Consider the following 10,928-nt stretch of genomic DNA (forward strand, 5'->3'; position numbering starts at 1 on the left):
CCCAAGGTTACATGGCTAGTTTTTTTTTTTTGTGTTAAATGTTTGAGGTCAGAACCGAACTCGGGTCCTCCTGACTCCAGGCCGGTGGTTTACTCACTGTGCCACCTAGCCACCCCCTCCATTAGATTCTTAAGCTCCTCTCTCCTAAGCCTCAGCCAGTGCCTGATGCGCAGTAGGCACTTAATACAGGTTTGTTGACAGACTCTCAGTAGGGAACTCCATCCATGGAACGCACTCATTTGTAACTTTAATAGAACCTGCAAAAGTTGCTTGGGCTGTGGTCACAAACAAGTGGGCCCTGCCCTGAGGGAGAGGCACACAGTCTCTGTCTTTGGCCAGTCCTCCACCTTTTCATTGGTGGCAGTCGACCTTCTGTTCCTTTGAGAATCACTGGGGTCCCAAAACATGACCTGGTGACCAACTGTGAGGCAAGGGGGCCCTCTGCACTTCAGCCGGTAGAATGCTGGGAAAGTAATAATGTTGACCAAAAGCTTGGACTGCATCCGCATGCGCACACAGTCCATTCCCCTGTCCATCCGGGAGCATGCAAAGCCCTTAAGGGTGAGGACTGGCCCAGAGGAAGCTTTTATTAAGTGTAGGCAGCTGACGACTGTGTGTGATGTTTCTGAAAGATGCTGTTGAATAAGCCAGGCCATTGTAACTCAGTAAAGGCCTGCTTTTCACAGGGCCAGACCAAGGAAGTCCCACTGCCCTGGGTACCTGAAATGGAGATGGGCAGCAGCACTGAGATTAATCAGGGGCACCCTGAGTGACTCCTTATCTTATGCTCCAAGGTGGGCCAGTGGGCCATACAGCAGCAGACAGTGCTACCTTCAGTGGGATTTCATGGGATCCCAGATCCCATACAGCTGGATGGGACCTTGAAGCCATTGAGGCCAAATGGGGAAACTGAGGGCTAAAGAGGGACAGTGGAAGGACCTCAGAGGCCATCTGCTCCAGCCTCTGCTTGGAACACGAATCCTGAGGGTGGCTTCCTTGGGGAGGTGCCAGCTCTGCTGTGGACTAGCAAAAGAAGCCCTGTTATGTGACCTAGGAATCAGCCACGTTCAAATCCTGCCTCCCAGCTTGCTTTGTGATCCTGGATAGTATCTGCTTGACTCAGTTTGGGGACAATAATAGCACCTGCTTCTCCCAGGATTGTGAGGATGAAACAAGATGGCCTACATGAAGTGATGTGCCAGACTTCGAGAAATGGCACTTGTTGCTTTTATTAGCAGCCTGTTATTCCAAAGATGAAACCCAGTGAGGTGACACCCTGTGGAGAGCCCAGGATCTGGCTGGAGACAGAAGACCTGGGCTTGCCTCTTCTCCAAGGCCCTTGCGACCTTGGGCAGTCACCTTCTCCTCCCAAATGAGGGGGGCTGTTGGAGCCGATGCCCACCGAGGCCTCCTCTGGCTGGTAGTCAGTATGGTGATCTGGGCCTCCCTGCCTGTGGCAAGCTTTGCTGCTGGGATCAGGACCTTCTCTGCCTTTGTCACCATCCTGCCTTTGTGGGATCCTCCCTCTGGAAAATGTGAGGCTTCTATGGAAGACTGACTTTTAATAGGCCCCTTGCGTTGTTTTTCTCTTGTAACATTTGTGTGCGATTATATGACATTTTAAAAATAGGAGAGCACAGGATTTAAAATAATTTTCTGGACGGATGAGCAAATGGAAAGGGCGGCTTTTAATTTTGCTAACGTCCCAATTACATGGCGGTAACCCCAGTGCGGCTCAGAGGGTCCCTCCCCTGCAACGGAATGGGGCACCTGGTTTGGGTTGCTGGGGCCAGGCTTGGGAACCCTGCAGGCCTCAGGAGCCCCAGCCCAGGGTGACGCCATGCTCTCCAATGGCCAGCAGGGGTCACCGCCTCAAAGTTGTTGGAAGAAGAAAAAACCTCTGACTGGTCCCAGCCTCTCGAAGCCCGGCAGCCTGGTGCCAGAAGGGGCTGGTGGAGAAAGTCCAAATTGGGGGCCCAGGATGGAAATCGGAGTGCACTGGGGGACTTCGTCGCAAGGCCATCAGCAGCATGGCTGGTGGCGGCCATTGTGAAGGGCAGGCAAAATAATCTGTGTTCTAGTCTGTTACAGAACCAATGAAATCACAGGAATGATAAGGACATTATAGGCAGCCCGGTGGGGCTGTGAACGGAGCGCTGCCCCTGGAGTCAGGAAGCCCTGAGTTCAAATCCTGCCTCAGACACTTCCTACTTTGTCTGACCCTGGGCAAGTCAGGGTCTCAGCCTCAGTTTCTCCATCTGGAAAATGGGGATAATAACACCTACCTCCCAGGACGGTTGCAAGGGTCACAATATCAAACAAGATGTTTGTAAAGCATATCATAAGCCTTCAAGGGTCAGCTTTTATTACTAACATAGAATGTGGGATCTGGGGAAATGTCAGCAGGGAAGCATCTCAGGACAGAAAAATGTCAGAGCTGGAAGGAATCTCTGAGCATGAAACGTCAGAGCTTCGAGGGCCCTTAGAAGTGAAGTCAGCAAATGCCAATGAAGCGCCTGTGTTTGAGCTCAGTCTAGTCCTAAGCTTTGGAGACACAAGGAAAGGCAAAACCAGCCCTTACCTTCTAGGAACAGCATCCATGAACACAGCTGTGTACAAACAGTAGGTGGGAGCAGTTGGAGAGGATCCACACAGGGAAGGGGAGGGAAGCTGAGGCCGGAGGCCAGGAGGAAGAGAGTTCTAGGCTTGGGGGACCACCCACCAGTGATAACACCAGCGTGTGTCAGAGTAGGAAGGCAGCTTAGAAATCCCTTCCTTATCTCACAAAGGAGGGAAAATGACTTGTTCAAAGTCACTAGTCAGTGGCAGTCCTGGGACTGGGACCCTCTAGTCTCCAGGGCCCAGTTTTGTGCTCTTTTCATTGCTGTGTTCTTTTGGGGGGTAAACTTTGCTTTTGTTTTTTTTTGGAGGGATATCCATCCATCTCTCAAACTTCTTCCGGATTCAAAGGGGCTTTAAAAATGTTTTTACTCTAGTTTTAAAATTAATCCCTGTGGATTTCCCATTAAAAATAGTGATTTATGAGAGGACAGCTGTGCTCATCAGCAGATAACAATTGGTCAGTTTGACTCTCCTGTTTTCACTCGGGAGGTCATGGAAGAACAGGAAGAAAGGGCTTAGCGTTTTGGGGCTGCCTCAAGAAGACATGCAGTTCTTGGGCCTCAAAAAACAAACCCTGAAGCTTCCCATTTTTCTTGCTATCAGAATTTTAGTGACTTGGAGGCTCCATCATCTCAGTCCTTTCTAAAAGCTTGGTAGAGGAATGAGAGTAAGCTAGACTCAGAGCATTGCAGAGTAGAAAGGGCTCCCCTCCTACATGAAGCATGAATCCCTGTTACTGCTGCAAGGGGGTGCAGCTGATTCTATTTTGGGGACAGCTGTCATGGTTTGGAAGTTCATCCTTACTTAGCAAGCTGAATCCTGTCCACAGCTTCCCCCTCGATCTCTACTTTTGCACTTTGGGGAGGCTGGGTAATTTTTGTGAGATTGGTCGTTTAGTAAGAGCACGGGATTGGCTGGGTACTGGGTACAGACTAAGGATGGGCCATGTGGACAATGCTTACATCGCTCAGTAGTGATGGTTTAGCCTGTGGTAAGATGAGGGTGGGAATGTTACAAGAATCAACCAGTCAAATGGCAAGAGTTTAAGTGCCTACTGTGTGCCATTCCCTAAGACTGTGGCAACAGAGGAGAAAACCGTTGGTCCCTCTGGGCAGGTGGGAACCTTATAGAATTTGCAGTTGGGAGATCTGGGTGGTCACTGAATTTGGCAAGACCCCAGAGCAGCAAAGCATTGTTGTGTGACCTTGGGCAAGATACCTTTAAACCCCCTTGAATATCAGTTTCTCCACCTGTAAAATGGAGATAATTGTGCTTGAAATCCCCCACTCTCCAGGTTCTGTGTGGATGTATTGTGAGTTTCTGGTGAGGGACTGCTAGGGGATTTGTGGAGAGGTTCCATTAGATGGTGGGCTCCTTGAAGGCAGGAACTGTCTTTTGTCACCCTTTTATTTTTTGTATCTCCAGTGCATAGCACAGGGGCTGGTGCATAGTAGGCAATTTATACATGCTTGCTGACAGAGAAGGAATCCTTCAGTGACAAGAATCATCAGCCCTCACTTACCTTTCATCTATACCTAGGTTTTCTTTCATTTGTTGTCGTTCAGTCATGTTGGACTCTCCATGACCCCATTTGGGGTTTTCTTGGCAGAGATGCTGGAGTGATTTGACATGTCCTTCTCCAGCTTATTTTGCAGATAAGGAAACTGAGGCAAACAGGGTGAAGTGACTTGCCTAGGGTCACACAGCTAGGAAGTGTTGGAGGCCAGATTTGAAGTGAGGAAGATGAGTCTTCCTGATTCGAAGCCCAGTGCTCTGTGCACTATGGCACCACCTTTGCTCAAATCAAGGTTGTCTCTATGTTCCCTGAGGGCAGTCAGTCAGTGGGACAAGCTAATGGACAGGGCAGGGACACTTTCACTTACTATACTGGGTCCCAAATCTCAAGAACAGTGCATGGCACAGGTCTTTAATAAGTCGGTTGGTCCACTGTTACCTGTATTTTTGCTCAATGAAGGCCCTGATTTCCTAGTTATGTGGAACCCCAGAACTCCAGCTCCCTATCTGAATCCCAAATAGTTCCCTTGTAGGATCTCAAGTGAAAAGGGACGTTAGCGTTCACCTGGGCCAACCAGCTGGTTTCACAACTCCCGGGGAGGGGAACTTACCCAAGTAAGTGGCAGAGCTGAGACTTTACATCAGACCCTCGAACTGTGGATTCTCTGAAGTGAGAGAGACCTTCGAGGCCATTTACCTCATTTACCATCGAGGTAATAACAGAGTCCCAGGGAAGTTGTCCAAGGTTACACAGGAGAGCACTGACCTGGACTAAAGCTCTGGGTGCCCAGGCTTGTGCTCTTTCTGACAGTCACCGGGTCTCCTTTTACATCAGGCCCCTAGACAAAAATGGCATTGGACAGAGGGGAGGTTGGCAAGCCTAGGCTGGGTAATGGCTTGCTGATATTGTCAAGGGCATCCAGGCTTCAGGATGCCCCCCATCCCTTTCAGTTGGGAGTCTCTGATTCTTGGGTTCTGTGAAATCTTGAGAGTAGCTTTTAAACACACACACATCCAGTGACCGGGAAACACATGTATGTTTTCCCCCTTGAATTTTTATAAAAGCGCAGTTAAGTTTACAGGCAGGGTTCCAGTAACCAGTATGCTCCCTCTCAGTTCCTTTTATCCATCAAATCTTAACCCGGGCTTCAGCAGGCAGCCTGCTGTGAATTTTATATTAAACCTGATTCTGTTTTCGCATACCCCAAATAAACCATGACCACAAGTGGCTGAGGACTCAAAACCAGTCTCTCAAAGAACACCTGGGATGGGATGTACTGATTGTTTGGGATATGGGCCCCCAAATCTGGCTTGTGTAAAACCTGAATGGGCTCTATAATTGGGGGTGTTTGTCTGCATATAAAATCGATTTTTAAATTTTCAAATAAACCTTTTGGAGTGGGGCCTCTCCAGGGGCTGTGGCCTTCAGCACTAATGCGGTATTTAGTTTGGGAACTGTTTTCTAAATCGTGCTCCTTCTTGGGAATCAACAGCAGAAAGGTAATGAGCCTTGTTGGGTTGAATCTTGGCTTTTCAGCTTCCTAGCTTTGGGACCTTGGGACAGTCCCTTGGCTTCTGAACATTTCCATTTCCTTACCTGTAAACTGGCAGGCAGTCAAACTGAAAGCATGCAGGAATGGGCTGGGTTAAGGCTGAAACTAGAGAGGGGCCTTTGGTGGGCCGTTGGAGTTGGGGACACAGAGTCTACAGAATAACCCCGATCTCTCTTCAGGTTCCAAGAGTTCCTGGCTCTTACAGGGCTGGGGAGGGAAGCTGGGAGGAGACATCCTTGGGTTTTGGTTGTTTTTTTTTTTTTTGCTTCCTCTAGAAACATTTCATCTCCAATAGGGTTGCATTTAGCCTTTTCGAGAGGATACAAATCACATGGCATTGCCTCCTTTCATCCCCTACATTTTTTTCCAACTAGGGACAACACATTTTGGAATCCCAGCTTAGTTCCATATTGTCTGGGTTGCCTTGGGCAGTCCCTTCTTTTGAGACCTCAGTTTCAGTCTCTGGGATGTGAAAGGGTTAGACTAGATATCTGGTCTCTCCATCCTCCCAACTTTTGAGTTCTATGTTCAAAGCACTTATTTTGAGCCCCAATCCAAGAATGTTCTGAAGGCAGACTTGGAGGAAAAGCAAGTCTTCCAAGGGCAGCTGGGGCCTTGTGAAAAAAGATGGAGAGGAAGGCCTTGGGGCTGGTGGGAGAGAGAAGGGATGGAGGGCCTACTTCCCAGTTTAGGGGAGTTCTGGACCAAACAGATGTCAATGGAGGGCCTGAACCAGATTAGAGTGTCACCGGGAACTACTGAACCAAATTAAAATAGGATAGAAGGTAGCAGTGTGGATATGTGGTTTTCCAAGTCAAGAGGCCATCTGCAGGGATCCTGCTTCTGTGACACCGTGGGTGTGAGGAGCTCACAAAGGAGAAGGTGCTTCTGCCAGGCACACGGGCACCTGCTTTGTACCTTCCACTGAAGTGGGCCATGGGGCACAGATTTTTGCCCATGGCAAGAAAGTATCTAGGGAAGAATTTGAACAACTCAGGGCTCCCCGACTCCAGGTCCACTGGAGACCTGGCTCATTTATGCATCCATTTTATGCTTGTATTAATGACCTCCTCCTCACGGTTTCCCGGAGGGCAGGAGCCTTTACCCTTGCCTTGTCCTGGTAGCCCCACAGCCCAGATAGTACCAGGTACATCGTGGGTGCATGGTGAGGATTTGTCCAGCCAGGCCTGGACTCAGATGACCAGGGATCTTCCCCCAGGCCAAGGCATCGCAGGCCTCACGCTCGAACCCAGTGCCCTCCGAATCAGAATCCCGGGTCGTTTCCCACCGATCGGCCAGCCCCTCCTGGGTTTGGTCCCGGGGCCGTGAGATCTGGCCCAGGTGTTGCATTGGTCCGGGGGGTCCTCGAACACCTTCCATCACTCACGAACTAGCCCCGGAGCCGTCGGGAGAAAGGCGCTGGGTTGGGCCGTGACCCTACGCAGCTGGGCTGGCCTTCCGCCCCCTCGGCTGGACCAAGCCCCACTCACTCGCCCCTCGGTGGCTTCCTAGCCTGGGCACTCCTCCCTGTCGCGTCCCGGTGATCTGCAGCGCCTTCTCAGGGAGCTGGGAGGAGGAGGAGGAGGACGGGATCTTGTGGCCAGGAGGCAGGGCAAGGATCCCCGGGGCTGGGAAGCGCTTGGAGACTAGGCTCTGGGTTCGAATGCGGGTGCTGCTTGGGTGACCCAAAGAGAATTACTCGTCCCCTGGCTGGGCTCCTTCCGGCTGAGTCACACGAGCCTTAGTCCCGAGGGGTGTGCGTATGTTGGGGAGGCGGGGGTCAGAGTCCCCAGGCCCGGTCTGCCGGACACGGTCTCCGCACGCCGCTCCCCCCGCCCCCGAGGCAGGGCAGGCTCCTCCCCGCGCAGGGATTGGCTCAGGGCCCCCTGCCGGGCTCGGGAGCCCCGCCCCTTGTCCCGCAGCTCTGGCTTGGGGCTCGGGCGCTGGGGCGCTCGGCTCGCTGGGGGCCGCGGCAGCACTCGGGCTGCGCCTAGCCGGGGAGAGCGGGCCGGGCTCGGGAAGGCCAGGAAGGGAAGAGTGGACGAGAGCCAGGCCAGGACGAGCCGAGCCGGCAGCCCTCCTATGCGCCCTGAAGGTCGGCCCGCGGGGGAGCACCTGGCCGGGGCCCCGGGCAGCCCGCGAGGTGAGGAGTGGGAGCCGGGCGCCAGGGGTGGGGGGCTCCCGGGCCGTGTCGCTGCCGCGGTGGGACCGTCGGACAGACGGACGGGGCCCCTGCGGTGGGGGTGAGAGGCTGGAAGCGGCCGTATCGGGGTGGGGACTGTTACAACGTGAAACAATGTAGAGGGAAGACGCTTAGCTGCGGCCTTAGCGGCCCCGCCCCCTCTTGTAACAGCGAGGGAAACTGAGGCTCGGAGACGGCGAGGGAGACCCTCCCAAGCCGTCGGGCCCTGGGGCCCTGACTCGCAGCAGCTCCGCCGTGGGGCCCGGGATCTAGCCCCTCACCTCGGCTTCTGGCGCCCCTCCCCCTTGGCGATTGTTTATTTCTCTCCACGCCGGCGGGAGCCGGGCGGGTGGGTGGAGGCTCGGGTTCGAGACCTGGGTCTGACCCATGACCTCTGGCACGTAGCCTTACCCCCTTTCTCCGGCCCCCAATTAGAAGATTGGACTGGATGATCTCGGAGCACTCTACCCTCTGCAGTCCCTTCCCCTACGCTTAGTGCGTCCGGGTAGCGGGCGTCCCTGGGGAGGGTATCTGAGCAGGTGGGCTCCCCCGGAGTTCTCGTGTAACGCCCCCGCGGGGCTCTTGTCTGTCCCGCAGGAGGAGCCCCGGCGTGACTCCGTGTGCGCGCCCCCCACGCACGAACCATGCACTGCGAGGTGGCCGAGCCGCAGAAGCCGGGCGCTCCTTTCTACGAGGTGCTTGTGGCCAAGCGGCCCGGGGCCGGCGGGTCCAGTGGCGGTGGCAGCCCCGCGGGGGCGCCCAAGGAGCTGGCCCCCGGCCCCGGCCATGGGCGAGCAGCAGCCGCAGCCGCGGCCGCGGCCGCCTTCCTGCACTCTCCGATGGCCTTCAAGATCACGCTGAGCGCCGGCGGGCCGGGGGGCGACGGGCCCGAGCAGCCGCAGCCGCCTCCGGCCCGGGGCCCGCGCGACGTCGGGGTGCCCCTGCTGGAGCAGCTGCTCCCCAAGGGCCCGGGGCCGCAGCCCGCCCGGCCCAGGAGCCCCAAGGAGTTCTTCCCTCAGAAGCCGCAGCCGCCTGGGACCAAAGGTGAGTGAGAGCGCCTGATGCCCATCCCCTCCTCTGAGCGAGCCCCCTGGCATCAGGCACGGCCGGGCTGTCGGCTCTGGGGCACCCGGCAACTTCCCCCAAAGTTCCCCGGCTCTGTGGTCGGGGACTCCCGTGCCCGGGCAGCCAGTGGGGCAGAACAGATTGGAAGGCGGGACTGACTGGCTTCCCCCTCCCCAAATCTGCATTCCTGGTTCGTACCAGAGGGACCTGCGTGTTTGGGGTGGGGTATGAGGCAACGTCTAGTCCTAGGAAGGGTCAAAATCTGCCCAAGACAGTAACTTGTAGGAGTGGTGGGGGTGGCTATGTCAGAAACCCTACGTAGGAGTTCACCGAGTGCTGCTAAACCCCCGCTGACCTTGGCCTCAGTCTTTCCAAAGTCTGGACTTGTGGGGGCAGCCTTTGGGCGCCCCCACCCTCACTCCCATCACTCCTAGTTACTAGCGCAGGTCTTGATTTATTTCACCAGAAAAGGTGGCTGAGGACGGGAATGCTGGGGGTGCTTCGGGGCAGGGACTTGTGAGGAAGTGTATGATTTGGCTGTGATCATGGGGAGGGGGCTAGTGTTATGTAATAAGGGGCCTGGCAGCGTCTGCCTGATAAAGGCCGGCGTTAGACTTGTCATGCTTGTGTTCACGTTGGACTTTTTGTTGTGTGTGCATACACAGAGGCAGGTGGGTGGGTGTGTTTGGGGGAGGTGGCTCCAGGGAGGGTGTTGGGGGGGGGCGGCAGCTTTTCTCCTCCTTCCATGTTCCCCAGGGCTATCCCAGCCAGGTCCTCGCCCTCTTCTCCCTCCCAGGCTTCCCAAAGGCTGAGCTGTGATGGAGGACCTCTCTGTCCCCTGGAGTGGTGTGCAATGGTGGAATGCCCCCCAGCCCAGTTCAGTCCAGGATGTTAGGGACTCCCTGTGCCCATCCAGAACCTAATTAGAGGCTGTTGGGGGGGGGGAGGTGGGGGGCTGTGGACATGTTCTTCTCATCAGAGTTAATTATTATTGAGCAGAAATTGAGAAGGTTTCACGCTTGGCAATAAATTAACCAGAGACTCTTGGCTGCTCTTTGAGCAGGGGATTTTGGGGGGAACTACAGGGCTGTGTTTTGGACACTTCGGCAGTCATGTTGTTGTAGCAACCCGCTTTTGGGAACTCTCTGTTTGGAGAGATGACACATCCCATTTCCAGGTAATTCCTCAGGAAGAACACGAAGACAGTGTGTGCACAGGGCCAGTGGGGCTGGGGAGTGTGGCCCACTGGGAAGTGGCACACGGGCCTCCAGGCCCTTTTCCTCAAGGACCAGCCCAATGTCCCTGCTCTGGGGATTTTGAGTGAAAAATTGAGAAAGGTGGGGAGGCAGTTTAAGCAAATAACACTGGCCCACACTCCCCCACTACATACACCCTCAAACCACACTCACATACACACATACAGTGACACAGACACACACACCACACACACACATACATACGCCATACCTACAGACATACCACACACACACACACCACACACATATACCACAGACACACACACCACAGACACACACACAGACACACCACACACAGACATACACACATATACCACAGACACACACCACATGCACACAGACACACACATGCACACAGACACACACCACACACATACATATACCACACACATACACACAAACACACACCACACACACATATACCACAGACACACACCACATGCACACAGACACACACACATACCACAGACACACACTACATGCACACAGACACATACCACATGCACACAGACACACACCACACACATACATATACCACACACATACACACAAACACACACCACATGCACACAGACACATACCACATGCACACAGACACACACCACACACATACATACACACAAACATACACCACACACATATACCATAGACACACACACCACAGACACACACATACCACACAGACACACCACACACACAGACATACACACATATACCACAGACACACACCACATG

The sequence above is a fragment of the Petaurus breviceps genome, unplaced genomic scaffold (genome assembly GCF_028583685.1).
Source record: "Petaurus breviceps papuanus isolate PSGF00001 unplaced genomic scaffold, PetGlider_PUasm1.0 208, whole genome shotgun sequence".
NCBI lineage: Eukaryota > Metazoa > Chordata > Mammalia > Diprotodontia > Petauridae > Petaurus > Petaurus breviceps.